At 39.2% G+C, this 20,455-nt stretch overlaps 1 pseudogene; it reads right to left on the bottom strand.

Annotated features, from left to right (window-relative positions):
- The window catches only part of LOC114901335, a 120,220-nt pseudogene that overhangs the window by 7,357 nt on the left and 92,408 nt on the right, over positions 1 to 20,455 (bottom strand).

Raw genomic sequence — 20,455 nt, 5'->3', positions numbered from 1 at the left:
CTCTAGGTGCGTGGGCTTCGGGAGTTGCTGCACTTGGGTTGAGTAGTTGCGGCACGCGGGCCCTAGAGCATGCGGACTTCAGTAGTCGCAGTGCGTGGGCTCACTGCAACTACGGTGAGTTGCAGTAGTTGGGGCAAGTGGGCTCAGTAGTTGTGGCTTGCAGGCTCTAGAGCGCAGGCTCAGTAGTTGTGGCTCATGGGTTTAGTTGCTCTGTGGCATGTGGGATCTTCCCGGACCAGGGAACAAACCCATGTCCCCTGCACTGGCAGGCAGATTCTTAACCACCGGGCAACTAGGGAAGTCCCAAATATTGTCTTTGTGTTATCAAAGATACTCTAAATTTTGCTCCTAAAAGTATATCTTATAACTTCTCATCATCCCATGTCTCTCTCCCGTTTGACTATTACATAAGAAAATGGAAAAATTTCCAAGCAAGAACAAAGTGTGGCAAGTTAGGCAAACCAGAAATTGAAACAATAAAATGAGAAAACACCTACCAAGGAAATCTAAAGTTAATCTGATTTTGTAAAGCAGGAAGAGAACTGACAGATGACCACTAAAGTCACTGCACTGTACAATGTATTATAGAAGCACATTCAATGGAAATAAAAGACACGAGAGACTAAATTCTCATGTTAGGGTGATTTCTAAGGATATCAGAGCCCAGAAAACCTGAAAGTAATATGGGAGGTCTGATCTCAAGCCCTAACTGTTCTATCCCACATCTTACAAGATTGACTGGTTTACGGAGTGAACTAAATTTGATGGAAATGTGTTCTGGAAGTCTCTTTATTTTTAAGCAACTATTCCACTCGTCATTCCTTTTTGATCCTTCCCTGCTCCCTGATGGAACATTATACAAATCTCATGACTTCCAAGTCACTTCTATTTCCTCTTCAGTCATTATGACCCACTCTCAGTCAACTTTATTCAAAAGGTCAATCCAGTCTAAATCAGAGCTTCAATCTCTAATTCCATTCAAAGCTTGTTTCTCCTCCACAACTCAAGGCCGGCCCACGGCTCAAAGTCTTCCTGTGAGAAAAGGCATTTTTACTTCTCTTTCACTTTCCTTTATCCTTCTCCTCCTTCCTTTTCTGCTGCCTCTTGTACTGAGGTGAGAAAGGGGGAATTGGAGGAAGAGGGGCAACAGTCTTTCCTTATATTTTTGTAGTCAGGCCTTTGTTGTCTTTCATGACAGCATTCCTATATGTTTGCTCTCTTAGGGCATATGTGTGGACCTTTCAGAGGGCCAGGGGGGGATCTCCACAATGCATAGGACTGTAGTGTGGAAGCTAGGCTCTGGGGACTCTTGTTGGCAGCTTCCCTCTTTCACGGGGCACATTTAAGAAGACTTGAGCTGGGCTACTCTATTCTGCATCCATTGGCCTATGAACCCTTGTCATTTCCAACAGCAGGAATGCAAGCCACTTCACCCCCTCAGGTCTCTCTGCAATGGTGGACTGTTCTACCCTTTCTCCAACCCACAGAAGACTCCAGGCAATAAACAGGCCTAAGTCTTCATGTACATGAATGCTTCCCCTCTGCCCGGATTCAATTAAGCAATGTCTCACGTTCAACTACAAGGGAAGTTGCAAGATGAGGCTGAGGTTTTATGCCTCTTAAAGCATTCAACCATGGTGTGCTGTAGTCTGCTTTTCTTAGAGACACTGCCAGTCTCTGTACGGTTTTCTTAGGTCACCTTACCTTGGGAGGGAAAGAGTCTCCATGTCCCAGTATTCTCTTCTGAGCTCCCAGCTCAACAACCCAGATGAATCCCCTGTCTCCATAATCTCTTCTAGACCTTATTTAGGCTGAATGGCACGTGAGCGTGAAGGTCAACAGAACCGTGTTAAGTGAATATGAAGAAGCATATGGCACAGCACCTTCTATTTTATCAAAGCAACAAGGAAGGGTCAGAGGGGAGGCAAGTCCATTTAAGACAAGGGATCTGATTTGAGGATGACACACCAAAAATAAGCCACATGGACTACGATCACTGCCCTCACTTACCTCCAGAAAAGAGGACTGGGTGCTGTGCATCTGCTTGATGGCCTCCTCTAAAGAATTATCGTCACGTTATATATACTACCAAATGTAAAACCGATAGCTAGTGGGAAGCAGTCACATAGCGAGGGAGATCAGCTCAGTGCTTTGTGACCACCTAGAGGGTTGGGATAGGGAGGGTGGGAGGGAGACGCAAGAGGGAGGAGATATGGGGATATATGTATATGTATAGCTGAATCACTTTGCTATAAAGCAGAAGCTAACACACCATTGCAAAGAAATTATACTCCAATAAAGATGTTAAAAAAAAAGAATTATTGTCACAGAATTTTCAGCTATTTTACCCCACTAATACTGATGCTCAATCATTCTAAGCCTACAGCACTAGACTTCGGAATGATCTCATACCCCAGTAAGCACTGTCATTGCTGCACAATCTTGCTAGAATTACCTTGTTGACAGTGTTAGGTCCGTTTTGCAGAGAAGGAAGCAGAGCACTTCTGGGTTGACGAGTGCTATCGGCGGTCTAATTCATGAGGGGCTGCTGGTCCGCTGGAGCAGGCGGTCCCTGCTGTGGAAGAAGGGTATTTGATGCTGAGTTTGTGAAAACCTACAACGAATAAATATTTCCCCATCAAAAAACCCCAGCAAAACAAAACCACACACTTGCTGTGCCATCTTTTTTTAAGTACTGTAAGAATTACTTCTAACTACTTGACACTCTAAAACAGGGGAGCAATTCCTGCCTACAATGATAAACTCTGGAGCACGATCTGAGAGCACAGAAATAGAACACTTAACTTTCTGTTACCGAGGTGTTGTGATATTGGACAAGTTACCTAACCTTTACCTGAGTTCCCCAGCTGGGCTGCTGTATTAATGTCCTAGGAGCGCTATAAGAAACTACCGCAAATTTGGTGGCTTAAAACAATGCAAAGTTATTCTCTTACTGCTTTGGATGCCAGAAGTCTCAAATCAGTTTCCCTGGGCTAAAGTCATGGTGTTGACAGGGCTCGTTCCTTCTAGAGGCTCTAGGGGAGTATTCATTTGTTTGCCTTTTCTAGCTTCTAGAGGTCAGCTGCATTCATTGGCCTCACATCACTGCAACCTCTTGTTTCCGAAGTAGTATCTGCCTCCTCTCTGATCTCCTGCTTCCCTCTTTTAAGACCCCTTAAAAGGCGGACTACAGCCCACCTGGATGATCCAACTTAGTCTCCTCATCTCAAGATCCTTAGCTAAATCACATGTATAAGGTCTCTTTTTGTTACCAGGCATCATTTACAAGTTCTGAGGACTAGGATGTGGATATTTAGGAGGCCAACATTCAGCCTACGACAGTTGTTTTAAGGATTAAATTAGATAATATACATAAAGTACCCACCGTGATGTCTGGCACATATTAACACTCAGCTCAATGTAGGAGCTCAATTAATGTTTATCAAGTGAATTAAGGGGATGTATAAATCTCATGTGTTCACTTTCTTCCTTCTACCTCCTCATCCTATTTAGTAGGTTGTATGATTTTGGTTAAGACACCCGATCACTAAAGAGTCCCTGCTGCCTCATCTGTAGAACTAGATATATTTATAACACTCCCTCTAGAAATATAATGACGGATAAGACTGACTTGGCATCTGCCATCCTTAAGTTTAGAAGTTCACATTCTCTTCAAGGGAGCAGACAATAAAATCATTTTATATACAATATTATGATATATATTTATAGATATATGATATTAATTAGTGCCATTAAAGAACTCAGGCAGGGAAGGAGAGATAAAATACTGGGGGAGGGCAGGATCATGGACAGTCCACGATCTCCATGTATACAGCACTGTCAAATGTCACCTCCATAAAGGACTTGATTGACCACATGATCTAAAACAGGGTCACTGCCCCCCTACCCAGCTTTCTCTCTCTTTTTGCCTGAATTAAATTTTATGGCACTAATTACTCTCTCAAATTATATGTATTTATTTTATTTATTATTTTATTGTCTGCTCCCTCTAGAACAATATGAGCTTCGGGACAAGGGGGGTTAATTCTGTCTTGTTCATCATTATACTCCTAGAAGAGACTGATAAGAGTAGGAGCTCAATTAATGTTTATCAAGTGAATTAAGGGGATGTATAAATCTCATTAAATACTAACACTAATTCGACTTAATTAGTTTGAGAAACAGTGGTAGATACACAGTTGTTTCATATCTAACTGGTAAGATAAACAAATACATTTTTGAATATGTGTATCATCTACCCAAAGATTGTAGTAAAAATGGTGAAGTTCTGTGACTGTTTATCAGAAACTTCTATTTTTTTCTTTACAACATCTATGACAGAGGATAAATGATAATCTGTATACAACATTTATTTTAAAGACCACGAATATATAACTTATCTTTTTACCACTTAACTTGAAAAAAGTTGTTGAAAATGTTTCTCTCATAATCATTTTCTGAAAATTGAGTAACTATAGGGTGTATGCAGGAGAGAGATTATTTTCTCATACACAGGAAAGAAGTATACAGTACTACAAACATGCATGTAGATCTCTAATAATTATGAAAATAGGAAAATATTTCAATTCCAGTTGGACTTCATATTTTAATCTGTGGTATTTTTATGTTCAATGAATATAGATAAATTCATAAAAACACATGTTTCTTAAAATGAAAGCAATGACAGTCTTTAAATAACAACAGTATTCTAACTATGATGCACTTTCAATTATACAGGTTAGAATGAACAATTTAACTTGGTGACATGTTTACAAACCAGCAACTCTAAATTTATTGTTTTTAAGATGTTTGTCATTTAAACTAATGTCCTTGTTAACGAATTGTTGATTGAAAATAAGAACACGTGGTATTTACCTGTTATTTCAATTAGTCACCATATATATATATTATATATATGTATATATTATATATATACATAATATATATATATATATAATTTTGTTTAAATGAGCACACTGCCCAATATAGGATTCTAGATTTAGAGATATCTTTAAGTAAAAACATTCAAAATTGTTGCCTGTTTTTAAAAAATCTCATTCAAGAATCCAATTTCTTTTTAAAATTGAGGTTGGTAAAAGTTATCTAAATAAAATTGAAATATATGTTGGTTATCTGATCCACAAAAATTAAAAGCAGAGTTCACATACTATTTAAATACATATTGCTATCCCAGACATTTCCACTAGTTCCAACTGTCTACATTATAAGTCAATTTAGTTGTTTTGAGAGTTGGTAAATATGAGCACTCTACATTGTTTACAAGCTACATTTTTCCATGATAAGGTCAAACAATATATTTTCACCGAAAATACTAAAGGCTTCAGGATGGGTACCGCTCATTAAGGATGGCCTTTCTAGCATCACTGGTTCCCTTAGGGTTGATGTGTCAGAAGGCGATGAGCAGGTGGACTCTGCATGTGCAGGGAGAGGACCTGCCAGGTTGGAAGCAGCAGTGGGTGGAGGCCTCACCCAACTTCTCACTCTGCCATGGCCAACTAAGTATGACCACAAATGCTTTGGCCCTCTTCCCATTAAGAACTGGGGTCTCGCAACCCTGCCCCTTAATATGGGCTGGCCGACGACAACTGACCAATAGAGTTTGGCACAGTGAAACTATTCCAGTTCTGGGCTTAGCTTTTAAGAATGTGGGCAGCTTCCACCGTGGTCTCTGGGAGCCCCAAACGTCCACATAAGTAGTCCAACTACCTTGCTAGAGATATCATATGGTGAGGCCCTAACATTGCATGACAAAAGAAAGGAAGAGAAGCCCAGCTGAGCCCAGCCCCCCAGCAATCCCCACCAAGACGTAAGACATATAAGTGAAACAGTCTCAGACTCCCCAGTTCAGCTCAGCCAACAGCTGAATACCACCCAGTGATCCAAATCATTTCCACAGAGAGCAGAAGAACTGTCCAGATGAGCTCTACCTGAATTCCTGACCCCCAAAGCAGAAGATATAGTAAAGTAGTTGTTTTTCTCACCCACTAACCTGTAGGGCAGTTTATTAGGACAATAGGTAACCATAACATCTCCTAAGTAAGTCATCCTGACTTTAGCATAATTACCTTATATGTTTGAAAATCATCTTTGTCAAGCCATGTCACCAGATTTAACTCCAGAACGGGACGCACTGTCTGTTTGCAGTGGCCACAGTGATGAACTGTGGAAATGAATGTCTCACCACTTGCACAGTAAATCAAAACTATGTAATGTTATAACGAGCATGCAAAATCACTCATGTTCTGCTTTACAAGGTCTAGGAGAAACTGAGAAGGACAGATGTGTCAGTGTATATGCCCTTCAAAATCAGGGGCTCTAAAGCAGATCAACTGCACTTTCCTCTTTAGAAAAGAGCTAACCCTGACTGTTCAGTCAGTTAGATTCAAGACCTTAGAACCATTTTCAACTACTGTATTGCTCAAGTAAAATTAATATCAGAACTCTGTAATATCTACCATTTAAAAAATCTATTGTAAAATCTTTGCCTAATCCCCATTTATGGGTTTGATATCTTCACTACCTTTTTCATAGTTTCCCAAATTCATTCCACTAATACTTTCATGATATCGTTTTCTACCTGAAAACCTTTCAATAATTCCTAATTATAAATGATATTAAAAATCAACTTCTTATCCTTGTTTTCATGTCCTTCCATAGTTCTATAGTATTTTCTCCTGTCTACTCCAAAATTTACTTTTTTTTAAACTGCTGGTCAGAGACTTCCCTGGTGGTCCAGTGGTTAAGCATCTGCCTTCCAATATAGGGGACGTGGGTTCAATCCCTGGTCAGGGAACTAAGATCCCACATGCCGCAGGGCAACTTAAGCCTGCACACTGCATCTACTGAGCCTGCGTGCTCTGGAGCCCATGCGCCACAACTAGAGAGCCCATGTGCTGCAACTCCTGAGCCCGTGGGCTCTGGAGCCCACGCACTGCAACGAAGAGCCTGCATGCCGCAACAAAAGATCCTGCAAGCTGTAACAAAGATCCCGCGGGCCACAACTAAGACCCAAAGCAGCCAAATACACAAATAAATAATAAAAATAAATAAATAAACTGCTGGTCAGCATATTTAACTGTGGTAAATAAGATCCAATCCTGAAGAGGTAAAAGTTACATTCTTATATCTGCCCAGGTTGAAGGTAGCATGATAAGAGTTAAAGAGGTAAAACGGGCTCATGTCCATTGGCTGCTTTCAGATCACTGCCATGGGTTTTAAGTCAATTGAGAAACTGCTTGATGGGCCCTCTAATGGGTATTAGCTCATATATCACAATGACAGACTTATGGACCAAGGAAAACTACAGGAAACATTTCCCCGTGGTTAAAATATCTCTACTAAGAGCCTTCAACCAATCAGTAAATACCTCCTGCTTCTCTCAACCTACCAGTCTCAACTGATACTGTTTTGTACAGCTCAACTTTTTTTTTTTTTTCGCTTTACTATTATAGAGATCATTTATTATTTGGCAACTTTGGGAAACTTTTCAATTGATAGACATTCATATGCTTAACATCTTTAACATTTAATTTTTAATTTCAAAATGTTTAAGACTCAAATGAAAGGGGAAACAAACAGTCTAAAATCCTTTGTACACTCCTAGGAAATAAAAAATATGTAGGAAAAAATCAAAATCCTATTTTCAATATTTTTATATCAATTATATGTCTATAGCTTTAAAATGTTTTCCTCTTGGCTGTTTCCTTGATGTCATATTGTAGAGTAGTGGTTTTTAAACTTTGGAGTGCATTGGGATGATCTGATATACATATTTAAAATGCTGGTTCTAGAGCCCATTCCCAAAGATTCTGATTAAGTAAGTCTGGCATGGAACCCAGGAACAGATGTTTTCTTAGGTTGGCTTCAGGCTACTTTTTTTTTTTTAACATCTTTATTGGAGTATAATTGCTTTACAATGGTGTGTTAGTTTCTGCTGTATAACAAAGTGAATCAGCTATACATATACATACATCCCCAAATCTCCTCCCTCTTGCGTCTCCCTCCCACCCTCCCTATCCCACCCCTCTAGGTGGACACAAAGCACCGAGCTGATCTCCCTGTGCTATGCAGCTGCTTCCCACTAGCTATTTATTTTACGTTTGGTAGTGTATATATGTCCATGCCACTCTCTCACTTCGTCCCAGCTTACCCTTCCCCCTCCCCGTGTCCTCCAGTCCATTCTCTATGTCTGCATCTTTATTCCTGTCCTGCCCCTAGGTTCTTCAGAACCTTTTTTTTTTTACATTCCATAGGTGTGTTAGCATACGGTATTTGCTTTTCTGACTTACTTCACTCTGTATGACAGACTCTAGGTCCATCCACCTTGCTGCAAATAACTCAATTTCGTTTCTTTTTATGGCTGAGTAATATTCCATTGTATATAAGTGCCACATCTTCATTATCCATTTATCTGTTGATGGACACTTAGGCTGCTTCCATGTCCTGTCTATTGTAAATAGTGCTGCAAGCAATGAACATTGTGTATAAAGCTCATTTTAAAACCACTCAAACCAAGCCCCAATACCCTGTAAAAGCTTGTCATTATTTCCTCAGATTGAGAAACTCCCAAGGTTTGCCTGCGGAGTGTCCTCCCTTGCTACACCAAGCTAAATAAACTTGGCATTGTATTACTACAGATGTATCCTTGGTAGCCTTTGGCCAATGGGCTTCAAAACTACCACTAATGAAACATGCAATCTTGGCCTATTTACTTAATAGTCATGAACCTTATTTCTCTTCCCTTGTATAATACTGATAATATTTATCCCGTAGTATGTAGTGAGGTTTAGGGACAATAGGGGAAAAGTACCTAGTGTGATATATACTAGATAGTAAACATTAGTAGATAGTGGGTAATCATTTTATTGGTATATTTAAGTTGTTTTTAAGAATACAAATTGTACCTAATAGAATTGGCAGTGCTCCTGATATAACTCCTGGTTTATTTCTTTTAAATTCAATTTTCGTAGTAGCCCATGTCTGGGAATATAAATCTGAATGAACTGTCAGACAGGGACATCTTGAATAGGGACAACTAATGCTAATTTGGAGGACTGAATAGAATGTTCATAGTCTATTGGCTTTTGAAAACTAGAACTAAAACTGGACTCAATGACCTTTCAACATTTTCTGTCCTTATTAAATCATGCATCCAGAAAAGAAAAAGTCAGCATCCTGCATTCTTGATGTGATCAGAATTTGATCAAGATTGTGAAAGATGAATAAAAGGGAAGCAGTATGTTTTGAGACAAATGAGCAAAGTAATTTAATAAAATGATGGTAAGGTAATGAGAAAATGCAGAGATTTTCCAATTTCCTGTTAGAGTGTACCCAGTTTCAAATTATAATTAATTAGGGAGGAGGCCAGTGCCAAGGTCAATGCCCTAGGAGGCAGACTCTGAGACTGACACTTGCTTGCATGTGTATTGGGCAGCGCTCTTCAGAACAACCACCAAAAGAGAGGTAAGCAAGCAGGACTGGTCAGAGGAAATAAACAGACTGTGAAAGGGTGACCACAGAGGACTGATCTGGTTCCCTGGGGGGCTCCGGAGTTGGCGTTCCCCTTAAGAGATTTCCCAAATTGAGGCAAGGGTGCTCAACTTTTGTTCCCTTTTACCCCTCCACCTGTTGTGGAGACAAAGCACCCTTTGGCAGAAGGCAATTCTTGGGGAGGGTTGTGAGCCAGGAACACCCTCAGCTGTGGAGGGAACTAGTGCATTGTTTCTAAAGGGGGGTCTATTGAGTGGACCTTAACATCCACTACAGTAAATTTACAAATTTATCTACTCCTGTGTTTTAGGACATATTATCTGTCTTCAAATGTCTTCTATTTGCCCTTTGAGGAAATAAGGTAAATATTAATTTAAGACTTATTGAGGAAAGAAGTTTGAATGAGTCTATATTATCAAATGCAATAATAAGACATTCTTAAAATAACTACCCCTTCTCCTTTCTGCATGTAGATTGTTGTGCTGCGGTTTGACAACTATTTTCACCTCGCTCTCCTGTCTGTATTTATTCTTTGAAATATTAAACTAGATTTATGCGTGGTGAGGATGAACATCTTCAGAACTGGGTTGCTCATGCCTTTGTTCTTTAATCACATTTTTGGTGGGTTCCTATTTATTATTTTGTCAATGGCATAACAGTTGAGTTCTAATTTTGCTCTTCTTCTTATTCAAAATTGGTAGAAGGCTGCATGAGACAAGCAACTTGCCAAGTGCAGCCACTGAGCATTCAATTGCTAGTGCATGGAAGAAAGGAACAGCTTCAGAGGTGTTTGTGTGAGACATACATCACATATCAATTTATGAGCTGAAACTTTCCCCAAATACATTTATTTGGTTTCTACATGAGACTGTTACCATTTGATTAATTTATTTACCTGGTGATATAATGTAAAACAACCATGTAGGATATTTGTATTGGTTTTGTTTTTCCTTCATTCAGTTTCTGAACGTCACCTCAGTGGTGATTTATGCTAGTCTGTTTCCTGCTGCATATTCCTATTTCCTGATCCATAAAGGCTATGTCTAGTACTTCATCAAGCAAACATGAACATTTAATAAATTATTTTCAGGTGTGAATCACATGACTAGGTACCAACTTCTTTTATAATAAGAAACACTATTTAATAATGTGCTCCATCCATTTAGATTTTTTTTCTTCTTTCAGGCACCAGTGTCTGTGATATCTCCTTGAAGTCTTGTACCATTTATGAGGAATGTTACATAGGTAAAGATAAAATGCTTCCCTGCAAATATTTAAAGTATATATTCTGAAATAAAACACTTTCCCTAGTAAGACAGTAGAACTACGACATTCTTGGAGACAAAGAGAGTAAAATATAAGGCTAACGTTCAGCTAAAAATGATGGCTTGTCCTGCTTGAGATGACTGATATGGTCTTAGCATGTAACCTGTGCTTCATTCCACCCATTGCCATTCTTTTGTTCTGCCCATTGGAGTCTTCAAATTTACTGTGGAAAGCTCAAAGACCATTTTAACTTATCTGCAGGGATAGTGCCGTTCATTTTCCATTCTCTATTGAGACTCTAAAATCTCTCAATGAGTACCTTATTTTATGATCTCATTGAGCCTAATACATCCTGATGAGTAATCAATAGTACCTGTGGAACACCTATGTCACTTTCAGTAAACCTCTGAAGGGTAATATCACCCTAGAAATGAGAAAAATGTGTCCACAAGCCATTTGTACTATTTGAAATGCATAAAACTCTCATTTTTAAACAAATTAGCCTTGTTCATCCTCTTTTAGATAAACAGAGGTAAACAAATTTTCTTTTCTGTCACGCTCTGTTTTGAGTGTGCTGTTCTGATTTGCCCATTCCAAGTTAAAGAAAATGGAAATAAATTGATATGTCTTGGAAAGTTCTCTGACCCGATATACTTGATGAACAAAATAATGTGATGATTAAAATTTTCAAGTTTATTAAAAGCTATTCATTTTTATTCTCTTTAATGTGTATGTATTACGTTATAGGTCTACAACAAATTTGGTTGCTACTTTTAAAACTAAGAATCAGTGTTTTAGACATTAGCATGACAGAATGCCCTTTTAGAGTTTAGAATAATAGGATATATCATTTCACTAGAACCTTAAGAGAACTTCAAGAGGTACCCATTTTATAAATGAGGCCTCAGCTCAGACAAGTTAATAAGTAAACTGCTTGAGTCCACAGTACACGACAGGTCCAGAGCTTAAACTTTTGATTCTCAATCCAATTTCTTTACTCTTAACCATGGTACCTTTATTTATTGAAATGCACAAGGTCCATTGGCCTGGTTGAAAGATCCATTGTCTATGAAAAACTAACTAAAAATTTCAGCTTACCTAGCAGTGGTAGGTAAGAGTACTCAGAGTTAAGCGTACTGAAAGTTAAAGAAGGAAGAATGACAAATAGTAGTCAATACATGGATTTAAACATATGAGGCAGCAACATCTGTTTAAGAATTATAATTCTAAACACCTAGAGACAATATCATACCCTAGGTTCTCCTAAGTTTGTTCATTTGACACGTAGAAGGTGAACATGAAATAGACTATAGCAAAGTTCCAGAGGCCTAGGGACTTTGTTTGCAGTTCTATCCCTACTACATAAAATAGTACCTGGCACATAGTATAATATATTGAGTGAATGAAAGAACTAATAGCTTTTAAACAGCCAACCTATGGAATAATTTATTTAAAAAAATAGTTCCTTGGCAAATATGAGATTAGATGCTTGGGCAGGAGGAAAAAATAAAAATTCTACTATTTTGAAATTACTCATTGAAGGCGGACTTTGATCATAAAATACAACCTTTGTGCTCACAAAGTGTAAATCCTTGATTGACGTCTAATAAATAAATATCACAGAGCTAAGTTAATGAAGAATGCAAACTGGGGAATCTATCAATGAATTTGGAATGATTTTTTTTAAACTCTTAAACACTGAGGAAAAAACTAATGCCTCTGGTTTTAATTAACATTTCTTCTTGATGGTTTACAATTAAGCTAAAAAGACCAACAGGAAAGTCTTTCTTGGGGGGAAGCAAAAATTGCAATTTATTCAAACAATTATCTTATTGGTAAACACTTATTTCTGAGGCTCAATATTCTGACCTTTAGAAATGTCTACAATTTACGGACTGGTAATGCTTTAAAATAATTCTGTTTTCATTTCTGAAATAAAATACTTCCCAAACTCATTTTGACAGAAAGTCATTTGACAATCTTCTGTGTGACATTTTTACAATTAGTCTCAATCACATATGAAGAGTGAGCTGTTTGCCTCATCAGGTAATAGGCACAAAGATTAATAGAATGTTGTTGAACTGAAATGGACCTCAGATAACCTGGTAAAGCCATTTTACTTTTGCAAATGAAACGGAATGAGATCCAGAAAGCTGACGCGACTTGCCCAAGGTAACAGAGTGAGATACTATCAGCGCCAGGATTGAAATGCAGAACCCCAGCCCATTTAGCAGCAGGGGACTCAATCGGTACAGAAGCATGGTCCTTAAAAAACTATGGAATAGTTTTTCTCTAGATTTAACCCATTTTGACAATTTACAGGTAGCACTGTGCCACTAAGTGCCATCTAATGATAATCAAGAAAGCGATGAATCCCTGTTTTCTCAAAGAAAAGAGTACCCCATACTCTGCAGTTATCTCTGGCTCCTCTTTCTTTCAAGTACTATATTCATCCTGTCACTGCCTCCTCTGAGGCTACTTATATATGTCTATCCAGAATCCATTCTCTTTCAAGATTCACCGACCTTGATCCAAACTGCAGCCATCATTCATCTGTTTATTGCAGCAGTCCTCCTCCGTCTGGTCTCCCTGCTTCTTATCCTACCTTCCTGTGTCTGTTCTCCAAAACAAGGTAAGTCAAGAGGTTTGTATAAGGCTGAAAATCTTTCTATGATTCCTCATCTGTCTCTGAATCTAAACCAAAGTCCCTACTGTAACCTCCAGGTTCCATGTTAATATTCCCTGAAAATTCAAGTCAAAGAGATAGAGACCCGTGTGTGTGTGTGTGTGTGTGTGTGTGTGTGTGTGTGTATTGGGAGCGGACGGCTCTCCTCCAAATTCATATTTTCCACTTCCAAAATCCCACCGTTCTCAGGGAGTTGCCAAACCCTATGGCCTCAATAGAACAGCTGGGACATACAACCAAATTCACTATCTACACAAGAAACACTATGTAGTATTTTTTTCCTAGTGTTTATCAAGTTGTAGCCTGAATATAGCTCAAGGAAAGTTTCAGATCCTTGGTGGCTAGAAGCAGGTATTTGAGCCAGTGAACTGATGTGGGTCTGTTCTGAACTAATAGTTGTTTACCTCTCAATCCAAAGTCTGCCACGAGGGCAGCAGGTTTTTCTATGCGATTAAACCATTTAACATCCCATTCAAGGATGGTCTCTAAAATTAAGGGCAAAAGCAACCTATGAAATGGGAGAAAGTATTTGCAAATCAAATACCAGAGAAGGCGTTAATAGTCAAAATATAAAAAGAACTCACACAACTCAATAGCAAAAAAAAAGAAACAAAAAATGATTAAAAACTGGGCAGAGGAACTGAATAGACATTTTCCAAAGAAGAGATACAAATGGCCAACAGGTATATGAAAAGGTACTCAATACCACTAATCATCAGAGAAATACAAATTAAAACCACAGTGAGATACTGCTTTACACCTGTTAGGATCACTGTCATCTAACAGACAAGAAATAACAACTGCTGGCAAGGATGTGGAAAAAAGGAACCCTTGTGCACTGCAGGTGGAAATGTAAGTTAGTGCAGTCACTATGGAAAACACTACGGAGGTACCTCAAAAATTAAAAATAGGACTATCATATGATCCAGCACTCCTACTTCTGGGTATATATCCTAAGGAAATGAAAGCAGAATCTTGAAGAGATACCTGTACTCCTATGTTCATTGCAGCATTATTTACAATAGCCAAGATATGAAAACAACCTAAGTGCTAAGTGTCTGTCAATGGATGAATGAATAAAGAAGATGTGAGATTTTATATATATAGTGGAATATTATTCAGCCATGAGAAAAGACATCCTGACATTTGTGACAACATGGGTGGAACTTGAGGGCATTAAGTGAAATAAGTCACACACAGAAAGACAAATACTGTATGATATCACTTATATATGGAATCTGAAACAGATGAACTCATAGAGACTAGAATGGTAGTTACCAGAGGCTGGGGGTGGAGGGAAAGGGGAGATGTTGGTTAAAGAGTGCAAACATCCAGTTACAAGATGAATCGGTTCTAGGGATCTAAAAGGTACAACTCGGTGGTTATAGTTAATAATACTGTACTATATACTTGAAAGTTGCTAAGAGAGTAGACCTTAAATATTCTCACCATAAAAAAGAAATAGTAATTAGGTGATGTGATGCAGGTGTTAGCTAACACTATGGTGGCGATCATTTTGCGATATATCAGTGTAATAGTACTATGTCAAGTATATCTCAATAAAGCTGGGAAAACATAAATGGGCAGCCTTTTATTTTTTCCCATAAAACAGCCTCTGAAGGGAAAAAACAGTTGAAAAAAGAGACCTTATTTGGGCCGTATCACCCTTTTGAGCCAAGACTCAGCACGCTTATGGGGAGGCCATGCAGGTATGAGGAATGTTCTACAAAGTCTCTCACTTTTCTCCCCTCATTTCTACGTCTCTGTAATGTGTTATATCTGTGACTAATGTGGAAAAACTACAGTGAAGCCTTAGGTAGAAAATGCAAATGACAAAGAGAGGTGCAAATCAGGGTGTAGTTGCTGTAAGGATCTCGTTCCCACAATATTTCATAATCAACGGTGCCTTTGGTGTAAGCATTTTTGTTTCTAGTTGGGTTCTATTTTAGAGTGTCAATACCCCTCAGAAAGGCACCGTGCAACTAAAATGTTATCTGAATGAGTTTATCCAGCCCTTTCTTCTCCATCAACAGGGAAGAAAGTAACCAAAATATGGGGGCAGGTGTAGGCAGGTACAGGGTGGGTGGGATGAGAACCTAAAGGAAAGTGGGTAGTCTAGAAGGTGGGTAACTATTATTCAATCCATTGCACACATCTGGATACTAAGGCTGAGAAGCTAGCCTGCCAGGCTACTAAGTGGTGAAGCCTAGGTATGCACCTACCTATAGCTGACTCCAAAAATCCATACAATTATTTGCTAGACCAAAGTCAAGTTGACCTGAGGGTTAATTATGTTTAATGTTATCAAGCTGCCTACCTTTCCTTTGCTCTTTCTCTCCTAAAGGAATAATGGACAAATACAATGTTATAAACAAATCACAGCAGATAATTTTGAAAATGAAAGGCAGTATCACTTGGTAGTTCAGAGCATTAAGTAATCTTGGGCTAGTTGTCTCTGTTCCTCATTTTTCATCTGACAAAAATGAGATAAAAATACTTACATCCCAGGGTGGTTGTGAGAATCAAATGAGGGCTTAGAATACTGCCTGGCACACAGAAAGCATTCAGGGAAGGCTTTGCTATTATTGGAGTTATTGGCTTCACTTCGATTCTACATCTTACTTTTTCCCCAACTGATCAGAATGTCTTTATTATTTTTATTTTTACTTATTTATTTTTAACATCTTTATTGGAGTATAATTGCTTTATAACGGTGTGTTAGTTTCTGCTTTATAACAAACTGAATCAGTTATACATATACATATGTTCCCATATCTCTTCCCTCTTGCGTCTCCCTCCCTCCCACCCTCCCTATCCCACCCCTCAAGGTGGTCACAGAGCACCGAGCTGATCTCCCTGTGCTATGCGTCTGCTTCCCACTAGGTATTTTACGTTTGGTAGTGTATATATGTCCATGCCACTCTCTCACTTTGTCACAGCTTACCCTTCCCCCTCCCCATACCCTCAAGTCCATTCTCTAGTAGGTCTGTGTCTTTATTCCCGTCTTACCCCTAGGTTCTTCATGACCTTTTTTTTTCCCTTAGATTCCATATATATGTGTTAGCATACGGTATTTCTTTTTCTCTTTCTGACTTACTTCACTCTGTATGACAGACTCTAGGTCCATCCACCTCACTACAAATAACTCAATTTCGTTTCTTTTTTATGGCTGAGTAATATTCCATTGTATATATGTGCCACATCTTCTTTATCCATTCATCTGTTGATAGACACTTAGGTTGCTTCCGTGTCCTGGCTATTGTAAATAGAGCTGCAGTGAACATTTTGGTACATGACTCTTTTTGAATTATGGTTTTCTCAGGGTATATGCCCAGTAGTGGGATTGCTAGGAGACTGTCTTTATTTTTAAGGGAATTTTACTTTAATTTTGGGGTTAGTTTTGTATTTTTAAAAGTATTACATATTTGTTTAATAAAAGGCAAAACTGTTTAAGTTAGAAAATTAAAGTGCTTACGTTTTTCCTCAATACCACTTCTCACTCAGATGTTACTATTGTTTATATGCATATATAAATATATACACAATTTTTCTTAGTCATTTCCATTTCTTTTCCTGAGTTGTGACTTTGCTCTTCACAATTTCTGGCTATCAGTGACCATGAAAATGAACTCGAAACACTGCCCATCTTACAACAAACTAGCTCTAAGGACAGATTTAAATGTGCAAAAGGTGCACCTGGAGCATATACTGAAGCACCTGGGTGCACTTCTCTCCATCTGCAAACTCCCATGTTAGGATGAAAAGAAAGGTGTTTTTCATGCCCGGCGAGGATCCCAAAAAGGAATAAAATATTCCTAAACTGGCACTCCTGAAAGAGTGTGAACCAACAGCAAAAAATCTCAGCTGCAAAGCCTAGGTCCTCGCTCTCCCCGCCCATTTTGCCCTTCCTCCACCCCAGACACGTGCTAATCTAGGTGCAACCTGTTTAAAATCAACTCCAAGGGCAGAGGCAGCAAGTGAGAGGGCAGGGGACTGGGGTTGTTGGAATGGAGGGGGTGGGAAAGGAGGAGGCTGCCTGGGTTGCCTTGGCAATACAAAGAAGAAAGTCAAGACGGAGGGATTTATATGGTGATGATAATTGCATTTGCTAATTGCATCTATTGTGCTGACCGGCCTGCGTCCCCAGTTCTTCATTCTGAGTCATTAAGCCGTTCCCAGAGCTTCCCTAAACAGTGTTATCGCCTTCCCATCTAATTTTGTCGCCTCTCCCAGTCCCCAGGCTCAGTTACCAGAATGCTACCTTTGCCAAGGCACTGGGGAAGGCTCTGGTGACTATGCAAGGTTTTAGAGATCCTGTAGGAAAATATTTCCCTGCTGGAGTTTGCTGGAATATTGCTTGGTGCTCAACCATAGCATGGATTTACAACTAAAAAAAGCAGCTGAAAAACTAGAGAAAGTAAATCTGAAAGAAACTGCCCACAGGGAAATGCAGGCTGCAAATAATTCGCCGGGGTGGTGGTGGTGGTGGGGAAGTGGTGGAGGGTGGAGGGAATATTGAGCAGTTCACTCTGGAATCCAGTGTACCTTCAGTTGGAAAGGTGCCTGGACAGGGCTTGGAGATTTGTTCCCTCACTCCCCCTGGTGGGGCTTTCATTTAATGACAGCAAGAATCTGAGAGGCTAAGCACATCTGAATACAACAGTACCTACTGTGAATAATGCTTTCTTATACTCCCTCATCACTGAACTGAAGTATTAGCTTCCATCACTTCGCAGGTGGTAAGAGTCAACAAAGACATTACAAAGCATGCAGCTGCAACTGCTGTGTGGACACATTCAAAAGTCACGCAATATATTTAAATATCTCAAAAGTAATACGTGTGAGATCCACGCTGAAGTAAGTTGCTCACAGTAATGCTTTTCATTTCTAGACATATTCACTTTTCCCTCTGATCTTTATTTACAAGCAGAGCCTAAGAACTGGCCACCTCTTCAGTCTATTTTTGTTTCCCTTAATTATTTTTATCTCCTTTGATTTAAACATTTGCTCTCCCAGGTTGTTCCATCTCTACTAATTTTCTAAGAGTAAGATTTCTATTTTGTTCCAACTCCTGCATTTTAACAACAGACCTCTTCTGAATTCTCACCTGGTGTTTCTGTATTTCTCAGGCACTGACGCATTTCACTGCTCAGAAATCAAATTGGCTCCCGCAAGGCTGTAAAAGGCAGGTCAGGCCGTCTCTAGGCTGCTCAGTGTCTATCATTCTGTTTTGCATTTGGTCATAAAGCATGGCAGATTTATCTGAGTGGAAAATTTTTTCTATGGAAAAGTTTAGTCACTGTACATATTGGAAAAACATTGCCTGCCAAAGAGCAGATTCCGCACCATTCCTAGTCTTTGGTCTCACATCAGTGTTTTTCACTTTTATAAGCCTATGAAATTCCTTGCAGTCATCAGTGATGGTATGGGGAAAGGGAGAAAGGAGGCGGCTTTGGCTGGGATCCCTGATCATTTTGATGGATTTGCTATAAATATATCTGAAACCTAGGCCCATTACAGGCTCTGTGATCCTGAAACTGCATTCATTCCTTTGTCTTTGTATACTGTCACAGTACTTATCAGTACGGGGTGGTTCATCATGCTGGAATTGCGAAGGTGAGCAGAATTTGCCACCTCAAAATATGCCTCCCTTGGCTTAAGGGCTATTTTAGGCTGATGATTTTTAAGAAACAACAGACAGAAGAAAACCTCTGAAAAACGAGTAGAAATGACTCTTTTGTAAGAGAAATTTACATTTATAAGGGAAAATTTCTAAATCTCTAGCAACTCTTATCAGTGGAGAAGGCAAGAACTTAAAATCTGCTTAACCACCATTCCCTTCATAGCCTTGCTGGCTGGGTGTTTCCTGGTCACTTCCCATAACCTGCCTCCCTGTCCCCGACATCTTTCCTTTGTCTTTAGCTGGAGGAAGTATTTAAGGTGCTGACTTCCGTCATTCTGAAGAGTTACTCAGTTTTCCTGGTTATCTCCCATGTATACAGGAGGTATATATGTTATTAAACTTCTGTTTGTTTTTCTCCTGTTAAATCTGTCTTTTATTACTGTGGGGCGGGAGGGGGTGCAGGGAGGGGTGGGTGGTGGTTCCAGCCAAGAACTTAGAAGGGTAGAGGGAAAATTATTTTTCCTACCCTTCAATTGCAAAGCATTTTCCATTAGATTTCAACACAGGTCTGAATCTGCCTGGCTGCCATGGTTGTTTTCTTACTGACACAAAATGTGGAGGGGGTGGTGGTGGTATGAGGATCCTCAATGGTATTCCAATGGTGCCCTAAAGGAACAAATGGAATTCAACTTGCTGAGAGCTTGGGGGACAGTGGAAGAGTCCCTTCACACGGGTCCTCTAGTGGCAAATATTAATAGAGGAGAGGGTCAGAGAGGAGGAAAGGAAACAGCAGACTTTATGCGGGCTGACAGGAATGGTTCATGAGCCCACATGCAAATCCCTCAAGATCTCCCAAAAGTAATGGAGGAGGACTTTTTTAGGAAATGAAGGTCCTGTATTAGTAATTGAGGATGACATGTTAATTAATTTCTATTAATGGTAATTAATCTGTACTCTGGGAGAACAGAAATGGCAGAAAAGTGAGTTCTGTATTTTCAACTATAAATTGACAAATGTTTGTGAATGAATATGTATTCAGTTTTGACTCTGCTCTAGGAAGTCTGTAATGTTCCAGTAAACAAGACGGACTTGGTCCTTACAGATGGTAAACAAATTATAACAAGAAAGTAGGTTAATTATAATTGGGATAAGGGATACAAATAAAAAGCACATGAAAGTATATATTTGGGGAAAACCAATGCAAGCCTCAGGTGATGGGATGTGAGGCAGGCAAGGGAATCTTTACTGTAAGCAACATTCAGTTGAGATCTGAAGGAAGAACAGAATAAAAGTCGGCTAGCTGAAAGGAGTCTGAGTTGAAGGATCATTTTGAGCAGAAGAAACAATAGCTGTGATGATGCCAAGTGAGG

Source organism: Monodon monoceros, unplaced genomic scaffold, assembly GCF_005190385.1.
Source record: "Monodon monoceros isolate NGI ecotype Baffin Bay Population unplaced genomic scaffold, NGI_Narwhal_1 Super_Scaffold_2, whole genome shotgun sequence".
In the NCBI taxonomy this organism is placed as follows: domain Eukaryota; kingdom Metazoa; phylum Chordata; class Mammalia; order Artiodactyla; family Monodontidae; genus Monodon; species Monodon monoceros.
This window is presented reverse-complemented; position numbering and strand designations above follow the sequence as displayed.